Source organism: Sturnus vulgaris, chromosome W (genome assembly GCF_052056855.1).
Source record: "Sturnus vulgaris isolate bStuVul1 chromosome W, bStuVul1.hap1, whole genome shotgun sequence".
Taxonomy (NCBI): domain Eukaryota; kingdom Metazoa; phylum Chordata; class Aves; order Passeriformes; family Sturnidae; genus Sturnus; species Sturnus vulgaris.
Window position 1 is genome coordinate 67,248,786 of NC_142282.1, and position 18,800 is coordinate 67,267,585.

At 45.4% G+C, this 18,800-nt stretch overlaps 1 pseudogene; it reads right to left on the bottom strand.

The window, feature by feature from the left end:
- Positions 1–6,785: 6,785 nt before the first annotated feature.
- On the bottom strand, positions 6,786–17,191 carry LOC148220374 (uncharacterized; annotated as a pseudogene).
- Between the last annotated feature and the right edge of the window lie 1,609 nt (positions 17,192–18,800).

Below are 18,800 nucleotides of genomic sequence, written 5' to 3' on the forward strand. Positions count from 1 at the left end.
TTGTTTTGAAGAAATATTTATGAGCCTTTCTCACTGAATTCCTGAAATGAAGAGCTCAAGAAAGAAGAGGCTTCTGCAATAGGAAAATTCATCATCATCTTCCAAGTGTCTGAGGATCCATCCTCATCAGAGCAGGAATGAACAGAAATGGGCACAGCTTTGTGGCTGGCCCAGCTTTGGGATGGGTCTGGGGCCTGGAGCAGGAGCAGTTCTGGAAGGCCCCAAGGCCAGGGCTGTTGTGCTGGCCTGGGCAGATGGGATGGCAGGAGGGGCTGCAGAGCTCTCAGGAGCTGAGGGAGAGGGGAGCAGGGCACACAGGGAGCCTCCTTTTGCCTTGACCAAGCACCTTCCCCCATGGCTGGGGCTGAGTCCTCTCTGAGCTGCAGCTGCTGCTGTGCCCTTGGCAGGGGGCTGAGGCCGTGGGGCCACTGCCCAGAGCCCCCTGGCCTGAGCAGAGCTGTGGGGCCAGAGCCGGCTGGGCTGTGCTGGGCAGAGGCCCTTGGTGCTGCACAGAGCTCAGGGCAGCTGGCACAGCTTGCAGGGAGCTGGGTTGCCCTGAGAGAGCCTGCCAGAGAAAGCAGCAGTGTCCATCTCAGCCTGGCTGAGCGTGCAGGGGCAGGACTCAGCCCAGGCCTTGTGGGGCAGGGCCAGCCCCTGTGGAAGGCATTGCAAACAGGCAAGTGGCCCAGAGATGAGGCTGCTCTGTGCCCTTGGTGGCATGCACAGAGCAGGGAGGGGGCCCAGGACATTTGTCACCGCCAGCCTCTGTCCCCAGCCCTTGCCAGCCCTGGCTGCTGAGTCCAGGTTTGCCCTGGGCTGAGTTTGGCTGTGGCCCAGCTCCATCCTCCTGCGGGGCTCAGGGCCTTTTGCCGGCCATGGCCAGCCCTGCCTGGCCTCTGTGCTGGCCCAGAGCCCGGCAGAGCCCGGGGCAGGGCTGTCAGTGCAGGCCCACAGGTGCCACGGGCTGTGCAGGAGCTGGCAGAGGCTGCCCAGTAGGGAGGCCATGTGGCACAGAGCCCCAGGGCTGCTGTGGGCACCACGGCAGTGGGGCTGTTCCCACCCGCAATGCTCCTGTCCTGGGCTGGGCCTGCACAGGGGCTGGGCCACCATGGCTGGACCAGCACGGAACAAAGGGGCCACGGAGCCGCTGCTGGGGCTGACAACAAGGCCAGGCACACACAAGGAATTGCTGAACATGGCCTGTGCTGGGCAGGGCCGGCTGTGGCAAGGGCAGAGCTCAGCCGGCCTTGGTGGCTGCAGGAAAAGTCAAGAGCCCAAAGAGCCTCCATGGCTGTGCTGGAGACCAAGGCTGGAGGAGGGAAAGGCAGGGTTGCTGTGGCATGGGGAGGGGATTGAATTCCAGCAGACACATCAGCTTGCAAGGTGCTCTGGTCTCCCTCAGCTGCTCTCTGAGAGATACAATCCCAGCTTGGCACCTCAGGGCACTGGGGCCCTACAAGTGGCACTGCCTGTCTGTGGGCACACAAGTGATGTCTGCCTGGAAAGGGGCACTGGTTTTAATACTTGTAAATTTCATAATATACAAGCACATTCTGATTATCTGGGTCATTTGAGTATTTTTAAGAAATGGCAAATTTTTCCCACCAGGAACAGGAGTTTCCTGGATCTACTGGTTTCTTCTACTGATAACAGGAAAAGAAATCCTGATCTTCCTGTCTACTTGTGTCACCAATATTCAGTCTATTATCGCCTCTTTCTCTTCCTTCAGATGTTTCCATCTCTCCTGTTTAAATGGCCATGTCTAAGGACATCTCTTCAGTAGACCAGCTGGATCTATATCCTTTCCATGGCTCCCAGATTTCCTACTGTCTTGGTTTGAAAGACAGGTATTTGCTAAGGAAAGGCAAGAGCCCCCTTCCTGAGATGCAGAATGCAACCCCCTCCCTTTTAATTATTTTAGTTTTAAATAAGAGGCCTTCAGGCAGGGGATGTGGGGATAAGAATAACAGTTCTTTACTGATATCTAACAAGGCAGAAAACAACAACAGCTATAAAAATTGACAACAGAACAGAACAGTATAACTCAGTTCCAGTCCCTTTTGGCCACAGGCCGTCTCCCTGCGCTCAGTTACCGGTGCTGTGGGGGCAGGGCAGGTCCCGCGCAGTTGAAGAGGGCTGGAGTGATGGGGGCAGTGGCCCAGGGGTGAGAGGGATGGGGAAAGTGACTCCCCCTCCCGGTGTCGGTCGTGGTGCAGTAGAGTGTCCGGAGGTAGCAGGGTGAGGTGGGAGAGCAGCAGAGCGATGTCCAATGGCAGCGAGCGTGGATCTCAGCGCTGGGGTAGCAGGGGAGATGCCAGATCCAAGCATGGGGCGTCCTCTCCCTCCAGGAGCCAAACGAGAGAGTTCCAGCCTTCTCCCGACCCCTGTCCCACCTTTCCTTTTTCCGGTTCCCCCCCCCCCCCTCCACCCACCTCCCTGCGAGAGAACATTTCCTTAAGGTGTAGCCACTTAGCATAACAATGGGAGAAATTCCAGAGAAAGAAAAGGGAAGCATTCAACCCCCAACACCTACTCCAGATGCTCTCTGGTCATTCAAGTGCCTCTCAACTGACTGCTTTCATGCTTTGAGCTGCAGGGAGTTGCTCAGTCTTTCAGAAGTTTAAATAAATATCACATTAGTCAACATCTTAATTGTGTTTATATCTATCACAGAATTCCCTTTTATTATGTCTTTGTCTAAGACTGTTCCTCTACAGAAGTCCCCTGGGGATGGTGGACATGTCAGATGCTGCTGGGACATCCCAGAGAGCTGTGGGAGGAGTTGTGATGGTTCTAAACTGCATCATGTTCAACTTTTGTTTGTTGGCAAGAAACCTTTCTGTGCCTCTGAGTCTCCCCAGTCTCTGAGCCCAAAGGACACAAACCTGATGAGTTGCGGTTCCCACCGCAGTGGTGGCACTTGCACCTCCCTCCATACCCACAGCACAGCTCCCTTGTCCCAGAAAGTCCCTGGCAATTCAGGGATGACAGAATCAGGAAAGGCTCTGGGGATCATGTGCAGGACAGAGACAGGGAGAGGAATGACTTTTGTATTTTATAGAGCAGTTCCTTGCCTTGGTTTTTTTTGCTGACATTAAACGAACATCCCTCTGTGTCTCGGGCAGCTCTTTCTCCAAGGAAAGCAGGTGGGAGTTGGTGACAAGGAGCTGAAAGCTGCAGGCACAGCCTGGAGTGGAGGAAGCTCAGATTTGCACAAGGCTGATATGAGTCCCAGAGGTTGGATGGGTGAATTGTTGAGGTGGGGGTAGTGACAGAGTGTGATTGATTGTCAATCATAAAGGGTCTTGATTTTCATATCAATTAAAACTGCATGAGGAGGTACTAGGATTAGGTGACAATTGGAGATTGCACATATCAATTTATTAACAGTAAAAAGAAAAACTAAACAGGACCAAAAAAGTATTTTCTCATTGTCTTTGTAAATAGAATATATTCAGTTTGAAATACTTCTGAAATCTTTCTAATTAACCACAAAATATTTGAAAACTTACATCAAATTATTTCCCAAGGCTTGGCTTGTTGAGGTTTTCTGAATGTTAATGAGCCCTGGGGCACTGAATCCCTGAACTCAAGAGCTGAAGGCTGAACAAGCCTCTGGAGCAGTAAAATTCAGCAGCAGCTCCAAGTGGCTGAGGATGTCAGCAGCCCCCACTGAGGCCATCCCTGCGCAGAGACTGTTGGGGACTGGGCAGAAAAGGAGAGCGTCCCTGGGGCTGGGGAAGCAGAACTCAGAGGCACCAGCGGGTCCAGGTGGAAATGGAATGTGGAATGTGGCTGTGAAAGCCCTGCCTGGGCTGTGCCAAGCAGGACAGAAAAGCCCTGACTCCCATCCCCCAAAAAACTCTCACAACGAGACATTTAAAAGGAATTATTATTTGCGTACTCTGAGTTAGAAGCACTGGAGAAATACCAACAAGAGATTCTCAGGAGCTCGAAACAACAGAATAGCCTTTGCTAGCAACTTTAGAAAATCAGAGAAACTTTGACAAAAGGTTTGATACGATATTCAGTCAACTTAAAAAAACACTTCTCAAAGCATTAACTTAGAGAATTCTACTTCACAAATTCTAAGCCTCTTTAAGTTACTCAAAATTTGCAAGAGGACAAAAATAGAAGAAAGAAAGAGAGAGAGAGAGAGAGAGAAAGAAAGAAAGAAAGAAAGAAAGAAAGAAAGAAAGAAAGAAAGAAAGAAAGAAAGAAAGAAAGAAAGAAAGAAAGAAAGAAAGAAAGAAAGAAAGAAAGACAAAAATGACAGAGAAGCACACACACAGCTACCAAATCCTGGATTCCAGCAGTGTTCAGACAGAAATTCCAAGAGGAGGTAGGGTCAATCAGTGTCCTTGCCTTCTGGTCAGCCTTAAATACATCCTTGATCTTCCTGGGCCCTTCCCCCAGGTGGGACTTTGGGTCATTTGGCCACTCAGGAGCTGGGCTGGGGCTCCAGGGGTGGGTGTGGAGCATTGCCTTTGGTGTGCCAGGGACTGGCAGACACTGCTGGGCTGGGATAGAGGCTCGGGGGGGATGGGGTTTACAGGGCAGTGCAGTGCTGGGGTAACAGGGCAGGGCAAGGCTGCACCTGCCCCTTCCTACCCCACACATGGAATATTTCAAGCCAAAAATCTCCTCCAGTCGGTCACAACATGGAGGTGGAATCCCAATTCTGGCCATGGGGGCCTGGAGAAGGAGGACAGTTCTTTTCCATAGGAGGGAAAGCACAGAGCCCCAGTGTTTGGAAGGCAGGTGAGAGCTTCACTAGGCCAAGACCAGCCAGACTTGTCAATAATGGCAGATTTTGTTTGGAAGCAGTCTATGGATATAGGGAATTTTAGAGGTGAAATCCCAATCTCGGCCATAGGTGCCTGGAGAAGAAGGACAGTTCATTCCCATAGGAAGGGAAGCACGGAGCCTTCTCTGGGGTTTTGGAGACAGATGAGAGGTGACCCTTGTGAAACCACTGCCAGACAGACTTGTTCTGGCAATATTCTTATGGGAGCCATCCTTGGATATAAGGAAATTTGGCAGTGAAATCCCCGTTCTGGCCATGGGTACCTGGAGGAGAAAGGCAGTTCTTTTCCATAGGAAGGAAGGCACGAAGCCCCAGTGTTTCAGTAGCAGATGAGAAGAGACCCTCAACATGCCAAGGTCAGCTGGAGCAGTCAGGTGGCCCTAGAGAGGCCAACCAGCCAGACCTGTTCTGTGTTCCCTTGGTTTTATGGAGCCCTGCAGTGTCACAATGGCCCTTTGATTACAAGACCTGCAGTCTCACAATGGCCTCTTGGTTCCATAAAGCCCTGCAGTGTCACAATGGTCCCAACAATTCCATGGGGTCCAGCAGTGTCACAATGGTCTCTGTGGTTCCACAGGCCCCACAATGTCATGTAACTCCTCTGTTCCATGAGGCTCACAAAGTCACAATGAACCTTTGTACAACGAGGCTTTGCTTTGTGGTGTCACAATGCAAATGCTCCCTTGGCTCCACAGTGTCCCAATGGACCATTGATTTCAGGGGGTCCCTCTGTGTGACCCTGGAGCTTTGGTTCCATGCAGCCCTGCAGTGTCACAATGAACCCTTGGGTCAATGGGGTTCCACAATGTCACAATTGCCCCAAGGTTCCATGAAGCCCTGCAGTGTCATAATGGTCTCCTTTGGCTCCACAGTGTCACAATGGACCATTGATTACATGAGGCCCCCAACGTCACAATGTATCTTTAATTCTCTGCAGCCCTGCAGTGTCACAAAGGTCTCTTGGTTTCATGAGGCCCCACAGTACCACAATGGTCCTCCTGGTTCTGTGGGGACCATCAGGGTCACAATGTTCTCTCCATGGTTCCATGAGACCTCACAGTGTCACAGTGCTTTGCTTATTCCACAGGGCCTCATAGTGTCACAATGGTCTCCATGATTCCATGAGTCCCCTCATTGTCACAATGGCTCTTTGGTTCCATGACACCCCAAAGCACCATAATGGTCTCCATGGTTCCATGAGGCTCCACAGTGTCACAATGGACCCTTGGTTTGATGAGGTCTCAGTGTCACAATGATCCCTACATTCCATGGAGCCACACAGTGTCAGTACAGTCCCCTTGGTTCCATCAGGCCCAGCAATGTCACAGTGGTGTCCATGATTCCATGACGCCCCACAGTATCACAATGTCCCCTTGGTTCCATCAGGCCCCGCAGGGTCACAGGGTTCCCTCCACACCCTGAGGCCTCACATCTCCCAGCCCAGGCCATTGCCATGGTTCTAGCCACTCCCAGTATGATCCCAGTGACTCCCAGTCTCTCTCAGTATGTCCCAGTTGACCCCAGCATGCTCCCTGTCACTCCCACTTGCTACCAGCTGCCTCCAGCATGATTCCAGTTGCCCACAGCCATTCCAAGTCACCCTCAGTGCAGCTCTAATTCTTCCCAGTATATCCCAGTTGCCCCCAGCATGGTCCAAACTGCCCTCAGCATGCTCCTGGTTGGCTCGACGGTGAGGGGAGACAAGCAGACAATCAGTGTGATTGATAAAGCAAGCTCCGTTTATTCTCTGTTACAATGGCTTTTTATATATTTAGCAAGCAACTAATACGGCTGTCACACTTTGATTGGTTGTACACAGATCTCTACATTAATGTATCTTCTTGCCAGGGTTCTTCCTTGTTCTCATGAGAAAGTTTTCTAAAGTTACATATAGCAGGATGACAAGACTACAGTGTCTTTGTCACATCAGCACACATTGCAACACTTGCTGAATGATGTACAGCCTGTCTTATTCTGATCAGCAAGAGGATTGTTCGAACAATGCCTCCAAAGACCCATGGCCCTGATCAGCAAGCCATTCCTCAACAATTCCCCCTTTTTCTTTTTGTACAAGCAATGATTGTTGAGTAGCTGCTGCTGTAGCATCATTTATCATCCTTCGCAAGCATTGAATTAAACAAGGCACACAAATAATCACAATCAATATGATTATCCCAATGGTGATCAGGTGTTGTACCAGGCTAGCAAGCCATGGTCTTAAACCTAGGGATTTTGGTTATTTTTCCAGACTTAACCCATCCTGAACCTGAAGCTGTTTAGTAAGCTGCTTAAGTTTTGCTAATTGCTTGTGAATAGACTGAGAGTGATCACATAGGTTCATGCAACACATCCCTTCAAATTCTTTACAACCATGTTCTTGAGTTAACAGTAAGAAATCAATTGCTGCCCGATTCTGTAGTGTAGCATGTCTAATAGAGTTCACATTTAGCAAAAGATCTGACAAAGCCTTTGATGTCACATAAGTCTGCTTTGCAAGCCAACAGCCTAACCTGTTTAGGGTTGCTAAGGCACCTGAGGAAGCAACTCCGGGTGCTAAAGCTGAAGCTGCTATTATTGCACCAGGAGACCAAAATTTAACATTATCTCTACATTCACTGCTAAATTGGTGAGTCATACGCTTAGCTCTGTGATGTCTGGATACATTTAAAATCATTGATGTATTTGGTGTCAACAATGACAATCTCCCCAGTGTACAAGGTCCACCTCTCAGCTGAGAAGGAATTCCGGACCAAGCTCTATCACCATGTTATAAATGAGAGACAAAAGTCTCGATATTCAGCAAAATTTTAGATTGCTTTATTTGATATAGAAAGAGCAAGCAGCGTGCTGGGGAACGTGAGGGGTCACTGCCCACTCCATGCTCCACCAAACCTTGGTTTGCAGCCTCTTCTTATACTGTGGGTTCTCGTTGTTTACAAACTCACAAAGCCTTTGGGTGATAATTAGTCACAGATAGCCATCCGGTCCTTGTAGATGACCACCAGGGAAGTTCTGGAGGTCTGGTCTTTGTAGATAACCACCAGAGAAGTTCTGGGAGTCTGGTTTTTGGGATAGGCAGTATTGATTAGACAAAGGTAGGAAGGGCTTTTTGGGAAGTCCGATTTCACAAGCTGATAGCCGATACAACTTATATGAAAAACATAGCATAATATAACATAATGTAATGTAACATAATACAACATAATATAACATAACAAGGTGATTTTAAACAGAATTATTCAATCATATAATTTCCTTTATCTAGTGTCCATGCTTCACTTCAGAGCTTAGTATTCTGGTTTATGCAAACCCCAATGCTTTTGTGATTAACACGAATCTTTTATCAATTGTCACAATTTCCCCACTTCTCTTTTTTTATCCCATTGATTTGTGTTCTGGCTTCAAATTTTGTCAGTACCTCTTGTACTAGATTTAATTCATCTACTGCCATTAATTTTGTTGCCTTCTCAGGGTCTATTGGTATTGTAGCAACTTGCATTCCTTGAACCACTGACTGGATTAGTCGAATGAAGCATGGAACAAGACAAGGGATGAACAGTAGTCCTAATAATGCACATGTTAACATAAATCCTAATTTCTCCCACCAAGCTCCCCCCAACAGGTTATTCCACCAATTATCATTAAGCATAGAGTTCCAGGTTTGTACAGGTACATCGGCTATTTGTTTTATTTCTTCTGCAATTTTAGTAATTCCTTCACCATTATCATCAATTTCTAAGCAGCATTCAGAATTATTAAACTTTCCACACACTCCCCCTTCTTCAGCTAACAGATAGTCTAGAGCCAGTCAGTTTTGATATACTGCTGCTCTAGTTTGGGTAAGTTGTTTAGCTATCAATTCCATTGCTCGAGCTGTCCGGTTTGAGGTAATTTCTACTACGGCTTGTAGCCTGATAATTCTATTTAGCATATAAATTGGAGTGCGATAGCCCCAGCTCCCATCTTGAGCCCAGGTAGCTGGTCCATAATATTCAATAATTCGTTCTGGGGGGCATTCATCATCCTTCCATATTTGTGCTCCCCCTATGTCTGTGCTCCTTTTATTTCGATACAAAGTTTCATACAAGGGAACTCCTAACACACTATTACCCTTTTCTTTTGGTAATGTAAAAAACGCAGGCTGGATAATCCCTAGAGTGCATGTCCCTCTCTATCTTTTTGGTAGGGTATTATAAGCTTTTTTCCCACAGATCCGAAATATTCCGTCTGGGGCTTTCCAGCTTAGTTTAACTGATTCAGGTTGTTGCCAATAGGTCCTTAAACTTTTTACTTCTTCATATGGGTTGGCTCTATTTTTATTATACCAGCATAGTCCTGTAAAATTGTTCTTTATACAATTACCTTTACTTAACTTTCCTCAATATCCTTCTGGAGCTTTGGGCCACCAAGACTGATTGCTTGCATTTGTAATCAGGATAGTCTTACAGGGGGTGTGCCCCACATATTGGGTAAAGTTAGTTCCCTGGTATGTTATACATACTTCTCCTTTTACCTCATGACTTAGAACCCACCCTTCAGGTCTACTGACTGCCTTCGATATTTCTGTTTGATTCCACTGTAACAACTGCTCTGGGCCCAATCCCTCCCCCCTCCATGGCCATTGTTCAGTCATTTGCATTCCTCCACAGACCAAACAGCGAGTTAAGTTCAGTTCAGTAGTGATTTCTTTCATTAATTCTACAAATAAATTTTTTCCCAAGGTGGGTAAGTCCCGTTCGCTGAGTTGTTTTATTTTCTTATACAAGTTAAAATTTCCCCCATGGTTTGTCTTTGTTCCTTTGAACACCTTAGTTATATTTTTTATCAATTCTTCCTTGTAGTGATCTTGCACTCCTCCTTGATCTGAATATCCCCACATACCTTCTTTTGTGAAGCAGAGGTGTGTCTCTCCTACTGGACAACTTTGGTATGCTGATGGAGCCCACCCTCCTTTTCCCAAATTGGTGGCTACCCAGTAACTTCTTCCCATAATAGTGCAAGTTTCTAAGTTGTGTTTATTATAGCAGGCCAAATTGATATGTGTATGGAAGGTAAGGGTGGATACCGTGCGTCTGCCGTACCTAATTGTCTGGTAACACTTGGAACAAGCATCAGCACTATTTCCTTTTATCATCAATAGCAATAGGATGACTCCCATGACCATTTTCATCCCTTTGCCTCCCTCAAGGCCTACGGGGTTGCTGCCAGTAGCCGAGGTTTGTTTAATCTTCTCGGCAGCAGGGAATATGTCCTGGGGTCTCCCACATTGTCTTTCTCTTTTGGTAGTGTTCTTTAATTTTGTTCCAGCTTTTAGCTTTAACATTCCAGTACGAGGTACAGCAGTAACAGCATGGTATACACAACCCTTCTGACACTTTCTTGCCAATACCTCTGCTCTGGCTCTCTTTTTTTTCCTTATTCCTCCCACCAGTTATGATCCTCAATTTCGATTTCTCCTTGTGATGATAGGGTATTAAGTACCTTAATAGTTTCCTTACATTCATTTCTTCTACACTGGACGCATAATGCGAATGGGGGATACCCACCATAGGAATAACACCACAACAGCTCAGTACAATATGGACACCTTTTCTTGATGAACGGGCTACACCCGGGTTTGGGGCAGGTGACTTTCAGTCCTGATTAGGAGACCTTTGAGAAGAATTGATCCGATATTGACATCAAGTCTTCCGAATTCGCACTTTGAGGTCTCCAGGCTCAGATGTCACTCTCCAACCGGCAGTAGGAGGGGTTACAGGACCCTTGACTCTACTCACATGTGTCCATCCCTTTTCAGCTGTCCTCACAGCTGTTTCAGTCGTTAACAGAACTAAATATGGTCCTTCCCATTTTGGAGTAAGATTTTCTTCTTTCCATACTTTAATTAACACATGTTGTCCTGGCTTAATTTTATGTATGGCAAATCCTAGAGGGACAGTTTGAGCTAAAATCCCCTTCTCTCTTAATTCTTCCAAGTTTTTGCTGATTGTTATTATGTAATTCTGAAGAGAAGGGTCCTGAACTAAGGTCGGATCAGGGTGTACTCCTTTAGGGTAAGGCATACCATACAGCATTTCATATGGTGAAATCCCTGTTTTTGAATTTGGCATTGTTCGTATATTAGACAGGGCTAGTGGGAGGCACTTTGTCCATGGCATTTTAGTCTCAATCGTTAATTTTGACAGCTGTTGTTTTAATGTTTGATTCATCCTTTCAACCCTCCCAGAACTCTGAGGGTGCCAAGGTGTATGATACTCCCAGCTGATGCCCAGCGCCGAGGTCAGTAACTTAAGCACCTTTGATGTAAAGTGCGTCCCCTGGTCTGAGTCTATTGCTCGAACCAGGCCATACCTTGGGATTATGTGTTCCAACAATATTTTGGCTACCACTTGTGATGCGGCTCTAGCTGCAGGGTATGCCTCTACCCAGTGGGTTAATTGGTCTACTATCACTAGTAAGTATTTCCACCTTCCTATTTTTGGTAATTCTGTAAAATCTACTTGTATTCTTTCAAAGGGTCTGTAAGCAGTTTTCCGTCCTCCTGATGGACCTTGTCGCATACCTCTTTTATTAATTTTCTGACAAGTTAAACAACCCTGTACGCTCTGCTTTTCAATATCAAAAATGCCGATGCATCCAAAAAATTTTAAAAATTGGTCTGCTAGCGCTCTGGTTCCCCAATGTGTTTGTTGGTGTAATTGTTCAATAATTTGTCTGGCCTGGGTCTTAAATAAAATTTCCCTGCCATCTGGTAAACCCCATTTATTCTCATGCTGTTCTGCCTTTAATTTTTTTATCGCTTCTTTTTCCTGAGGAGTAAATAGCTTCTGTAATTCCTGGTTGGGGCTGAGATCTTTATCTGTAGTACTTAATACAGAAAGCGGTTTTTGCTCCAATGCTGCTTTTTTTGCTTCTTTGTCAGCCAGATTATTCCCCCTTGTATGGTAGCTTGTTCCTTTTTGGTGCCCTCTTATATGGACCACAGCAATTTCAGTGGAGCCCCTAAGAGCCTCTAGTATTCTAACAACTAATTCTTGATGTATCAACCCCCGTCCTTGAGTGTTAATTAACCCCCTTTCTTCCCAAATTTTATTAAATGTGTGGACTATGCCATAGGCATACTTAGAATCCGTATATATTGTTCCTTTTTTACCTTTTAAATAAGATAATGCCCTATAAAGAGCAAATAGTTCACAAGCCTGAGCGGACCATGCTGCGTTTAAGGGTCTGGATTCTACTAATTTCAATTCTTCTCCTCCTACTATGGCATATCCCGATTTTTGTTTTCCTTCCACCACTCGAGAAGATCCATCTATAAACAATTTTACTCCATCCTTAAATTTAACTTCTCCCAAGTCAGGTCTAATTTTTGTTTGTAATTCTATAACATCCACACAATCATGTTCTAAATTTTCTCCTGGTTCCCCATATAGGAATTGTGCAGGACTTTGAGCAGTTGTTGCTTTTAGCTCCAAATCTGGGGAAGTGATTAGAATAGCTTCCTATTTTAATATTCGGGCATCGGTTAACCATTTCTCAGCTTTTTGATTCAGAATTCCCCTTACGTTATGAGGGGTGTGGACCACTAGGGGTGCCCCAAAGGTAATTTTTCGGGCTTCTTCAATTAAAAGTGCTGTGGCCACTAGGACCTGGAGGCATGTGGGCCAACCCTGACTGACACGGTCTATCAGTTTAGAATAATATCCCACTGGCTTTCGACTGCCTGCCCATTTTTGGGTGAGTACCCCATATGCTGTTTGATCAGAGGTATTTACAAATAACTGAAATGGTCTCTCCAAGTCTGGGAGACTGAGTACAGGGGCTTGAATTAAAGCATGTTTGACCTTTTCAAAACTTTTATCATTCTCTTCTGTCCATTTTAGGTGATTAGTGATAAGTTTTTCATATAGAAATTTTACTTTCTCACTAAATCCCTTTATCCATTGACGACAATATCCCAGCAATCCCAAAATTTTCCTCACTTCTTTTTTGGTTTTTGGAGGTCCCAGACTTAATATTCCAGAGATTCTATTAGGATCCAATTTCTTTTTCCCTTTACTTAGCCAATGTCCCAAATATTTTACTTCTGGTTCTGTGAACTGTAATTTGGCTTTGGATACCTTCAATCCCTGTTGTCCCAAAAAGTTTAAAAGTTTTATAGTCCCATTTCTAGTAGATTTCTTGTCTTTTCCTGCTATTAATAGATCATCTACATATTGTAACAATTTCACCCCGTCTGGTGACTCAAAAGACTGCATTAATTCTTCTAGGGCTTGTCCAAAGAGATTAGGGGATTCTGTGAAGCCCTGAGGCAATACTGTCCAAGGCAGTTGTTGTTTCCTGCCCTTATCAGGATCTTCCCATTCAAAGGCAAAGTAATCTTTACTACTTTCCTCTAATGGGCATGCCTAGAAGGCATCTTTTAGATCTATTACACTATACCAAGTGTAGTCAGGGGACAACTGGCTTAAGAGTGTGTAAGGGTTTGCTACTACCGGAAATTTGGTAACAGTTCGCTGATTTATAGCTCTCAAATCTTGTACCAATCTGTAATTCCCGTCTGTCTTTTTGACAGGCAGAATAGGAGTATTATGTGGGGACATACATGGTTCCAAAGCCCCTTGTTGCAAAAGGTTTTCTATGAGAGGCTTAAGGCCCCGTCTCCCTTCCAGTGATATTGGATATTGACAAACTCAGATAGGAAAATCGGGATCAGTGATTTTCACTTTGATAGGTTTCATTTTTAACTTCCCTATTTCTCCAGGGGTGTACCACACCTCAGGACATATTTGCTCCTTGTCCTTTTGAGTTAAAGCAAAAATTTTAAGCTGCCCTTAGGATACTTCAGTTTTCAAATCCAATGCTATTATTAAATCCCTCCCCAATAAATTATTTTCTGCCTCTGGCAGTAACAGCAGATCTTTTAATTCAATTTTGGTTTGGGTCTCAATTTGCACATTTTTAATAATAGGGACCCGAAATGGTTCACCTTTTGCTCTAACCACGAGTGCTGTTTCTCTACTAGGTTTACACCCTTTTGGTAGGTGTTTAATTGTGGATTTTTTGGCTCCTGTATCTACTAAAAATTCCACCTCCTCTCCCTGGGGACCAATCTTTAAATTTATCAAGGGCTCTTTGGATGGTATGGTCCCTAATACATACAGCCCCTGACACCCCTATTCATCTTCCTGGAACATTTTTTCATCCCGTATCCGTTCTTTACAGTTTTTCTTTATATGACCTTTCTTGTTACAGTAAAAGCAGGTTCGCCTTGGTGAATTATTTCCTGCTTCATTTCCTTGTTTTGGTGGGGGTTTTCGTGGTTTCCCTCTCCCTTTCTGCTGGGTTTCTTTCTGTGTTTCACAAACTGCAGCTATAAAGATTTTTGCTTTTGCTTTCTGCTTCTCTTCATCCCTCCTTACATAAACTTTTTGTGCTTCTCTTAGCAATTCTTGTAACCCTCGATCTTGCCAATCATCTAACTTTTCTAATTTCTTTCTAATATCTCCCCATGATGGAGCAACAAATTGGGTTTTGAGGAGTGCCTGACCCACTTGTGTATCAGGGTCTATCCCGGAGTACATTTGTAGATCTTTCCTCAACCGCTCCAACCAGTCAGTCGGGGATTCATCCTTTTTTTGTTGTTCACTAAAGGCTTTATTAATATTTTGTCCTTTAGGAACTGATTCTCGGATACCTTTAACGAGTATCCATCTTAAGTCCATCATATTTTGGCGATGGACATCATTTTAATTATCCCAGTTAGGATTATTTAATGGCCATTTCTGGTCTCCCCTAGGTCCAATCTGATGCTCGGGGTCCCATACCCTCATTCCAGCCTGTCTGATCATTTACCGTTCTTCCATGGTGAATAGGATACTTAAAATAGATTGTAATTCCATCCAAGTATACATACTTGGTCCGAGGAATTGATCTAGTCACTCTGATACCCCTATAGGATCTTCTAATAGTTTTCCCATTTCTTTTTTAAAGTTTCTCACTTCCCCTGTGTTCAAGGGAACATTTACAAATCCAATTAAGCCAGCCTGTTGTCCTGCTAATGGCACTTCCCTCAGGGGGTAAAGGCGAGCCCTTGTGTTGTTATCTCCCTCCTCTCTGGTGATACTATCTCTCCTGTTATTCCTTTGACTGGAGCGAGTTCTTAGAGCTATGGGAGTACCAGGAGGAGAAGTGGGTGCGTGGGGGGGGGGGGTGTCTTGTATTTTCTGTATTATACGGAGGTGGGAGATTATCGAGGGGTTCCCAGGTAACCTTTTTTTTATCTTCATCCTCTTTTTCTTTTAATGTATATATCAAGGATGGCTTGGACTGTTTTGCCCACAGGGCAGCATACTCACATTCCTCTCTGTTAAATGGTTCTTTATGAGCCACATATGTGTTTAATGCCCGACAAATCCAACCCTCAAATGATCCAAACATGGGCCAGTATAGGTTATCTTTACAGATCATTTCTCTGGTCCATTCCACCATGCAATATTGAATCAATTTTTCTTTACTTTTTCCTATGTATACCACCCCTGTGTCCCAACATTTTAATATTACTCCCAAAGGGCTGCCTGGTGGTATTTCTGGCAACCTACTTGTCTTGTCTTTATTTTCCCAGTCTCCTTGTGGACCAAATGAACTTGAACCTCTTCGTGGGTCCCTAGGACTCAGAATCTTACTTCCTCTTTGTCCCATTTTTACCTCAAGGGACTGTCTTGAGGTGTTTGTACTCCCCGATGTGTTCCGCCCGTACCCCTGCCTCTCCTTGGGTCAGGATGGACTGGAACCCGCCTCTACCTGGACTGGGATGGGAAAAGCAGCTTTTCCCTTCTCCCTCCGTGACTGGTGTGTTGCAATCTGCTTTTCTATTCCTCCCCCTTCCCCCCCCCCCCCCCCCCCCCTTCCCAGGTCCTGCCTTTGCCTGGACTAGGATGAGAAGAACCTAGCCTCTACCTGGACTAGGGTGGGAAGGACCTAGCCTCTACCTGGGCTAGGACAAGAAAAGCAGTCTCCCCCTTTGTGCTCACTCGCTTCGTCCGGTCACTGGCCAGGTCCCTCGCGGGATGGTGGAAACGCGGATAGAAGGACTCTGCTCTCTCTTCGCAGCAAAGGCCACGTCTCATTCAGGCAAACACACAGTCATCCCCACCAAACCAGACAGATACTCACAGTCTGATGCTCCTGTCTGGGTCTTCGTGCACAAGAATTACGGGTGATTTTGCCGCGGTCATCCGGGGAGATTTTCCTTGCTCAGTCTATACGGTGTGGTACGTCGATGGGTCCCGAGAATCACTGACGAACCGGGGCCACAGCAGTGGGGCGCCTCCCCGAAATCGCAGTGCCTCTCAGGGCTCCAAGGACGTCCCGGGTTTCGGCACCAAATTGTTATAAATGAGAGACAGAAGTCTCGATATTCAGCAAAATTTTAGATTGCTTTATTTGATATAGAAAGAGCAAGCAGCGCGCTGGGGAATGTGAGGGGTCACCACCCACTCCAAGCTCCACCAAACCTTGGTTTGCAGCCTCTTCTTATACTGTGGGTTCTCGTTGTTTACAAACTCACAAAGCCTTTGGGTGATAATCAGTCACAGATAGCCATCCGGTCCTTGTAGATGACCACCAGAGAAGTTCTGGGAGTCTGTTTTTTGGGATAGGCAGTATTGATTAGACAAAGGTAGGAAGGGCTTTTTTGGGAAGTCCGATTTCGCAAGCTGGTAGCCGATACAACTTATATGAAAAACATAACATAATATAACATAATGTAGTGTAACATAATATAACATAACAAGGTGATTTTAAATAGAATTATTTAATCATATAATTTCCTTTATCTAGTGTCCATGCTTCACTTCAGGGCTTAGTATTCTGGTTTATGCAAACCACAATGCTTTTGTGATTAACACAAATCTTTTATCAGTTGTCACAACCACAAATAAGAAAGTATCCAGGTGGGAATTGAATGGGAGTATTGCTTGACACAGATCGATTGGGAGCTGTATAACCACACCAAAGTGACTCATTGCGATATACCAGTAAAGAAGAATTCACATTAACAGCAGCTAAATTACAACCTGGGTCTTTACACCGTGCATTTGTCCAATTAAATTTTACACTGTCGTCTGCCTTTACAGACCCTAAAAGCTCCAATTCTTGCGGTTCCGCGGAGGCTGTAGGAAGATGCAGTGCCCATTGATCCCAGCTATCAAGGGTAGCATTCAAATTAGAAGAACTACATGTTGGAATGCCAGAAGGACAGGGCCATATGTCAGCCAGTGCTGTCTGGCCCCAGGTTATCGGGCCGCTTTACTGCTGGCAGTGTCCACTTACTAGGCACCCATAGAGGACATGTAGGGGTACACATATAACCACACCCAACATAGCGAACTTCTGCTGGACCTTTCCATATCCCTGTCCCTGTATAAAACAAAAAAGGGTTTTTTCTCTTTACTTTTTGCCCCCTCAAGTCCACTATGAACATATGCTGCGGGAACATTTTGCTCAGAAAATATACAAAGGTAATGCATTACAAACAATGCTTTGGCCAGTCTTTCTTGCACATCTATTATGTTTTGAAATTTTCCAAGGTATAACTTTAACGTTTGATTTGCTCGTTCCACAATTGCCTGTCCGGTAGGGGAATGCGCAACCCCAGTGGGATACTGTATACCCCATAGCTGGCAAAATTTTCTCAGCCTTTCACTGACATAGGCTGGACCATTGTCCGTCTTCAATAGTTTAGGAACTCCCATGACTGCAAAGCAGTAAGTTGTGTCGAATCATGTGTAAGGCCCTTTCTCCAGTTTGTGCCGTGGCCCAAATAAAGTGACTGTATGTGTCCACTGTAACATGCACATATTTGAGTCGGCCAAATTCTGATACATGTGTAACATCCATTTGCCATACTTCATTCAGGCCTAAGCCTCGAGGATTAACCCCAACACCGAGACCCGGACCATGATGGCTACAGGTAGGGCATGCTTGGACTATTCCTCTGACCTCCTCCATCATGATGTTGAAATACTTGTGCAAGCCACTGGCATTTTGATGAAATGTAGCATGAGCTTCATGGGCCTTGGTGAATTCACTAATTGGAACTCACACAGTGACCAACTGGTCTGCACACATATTGCCTTCTCCCAAGCCTTGGGTCCACTTGTGGCTTCTAATATGCAAGACGGCATATGACTTCTTCCTTTGATTGATGCATGCTTGCAGTTGTCTCAACAGCTCAAAAAGCTGAGGGTTCTATATATCCTTGATTCTGGCATCTTTAATTCTTGCAGCTATTCCAGCCACATACAGAGAGTCAGTTATAACATTTAACCTGTCTTTTGGCCATTTTTTTTAAAAGACCAAACAACTGCTCTCAGTTCCAATGTTTGTAAGGAGTCTTCAGTCTCTGCTTGTAAAATGATATGATGCCATTTAAGCCATCATGCCATGTGGCAGCAGCACGCTGTGATTTTCTTCCTGCATCAGTAAAAACTGTAACAGCTCCTTGGAGAGGCTGTGCACTCTATTTTGGAATCTGCAACCAGTTCTGCTGGATCATCGACTTAAGCATTGGAACTTTTAGTGATCTGACATTGATGTCCTGTGCCTCACTCAGGAGACTAGTTTGTAACAGTTGAGAATTCCGCAGGTACCACTCCAGCTCTTCTCTTTTAAGAGGCAAGTAGATGGTTCCAGGCTCCTTGCCCGACACCTGCACTATTTGAGTTCTTCCTTTACAAATAAGTTCAGCTAAGTCCTCAACTTTTTGCTGGATCATCTTTCATGGTTGGAAGTGCGGAAATAGCCCTTCAAGAACTTTGACCTCCTCTTGCTCCCCCTTTTCTTTTTGTGCTGCATAAGTGCACCAAGTAACTGTGATGGCCCAATTAGAATAGTAAGATCAATTGGAAGGTCAGGGTCAAGACAATCAACCACTCGTCGTGCAATTATAGTGCTCAACTGCTTAATCATGTCATTTTGCAAGGACGAGAGC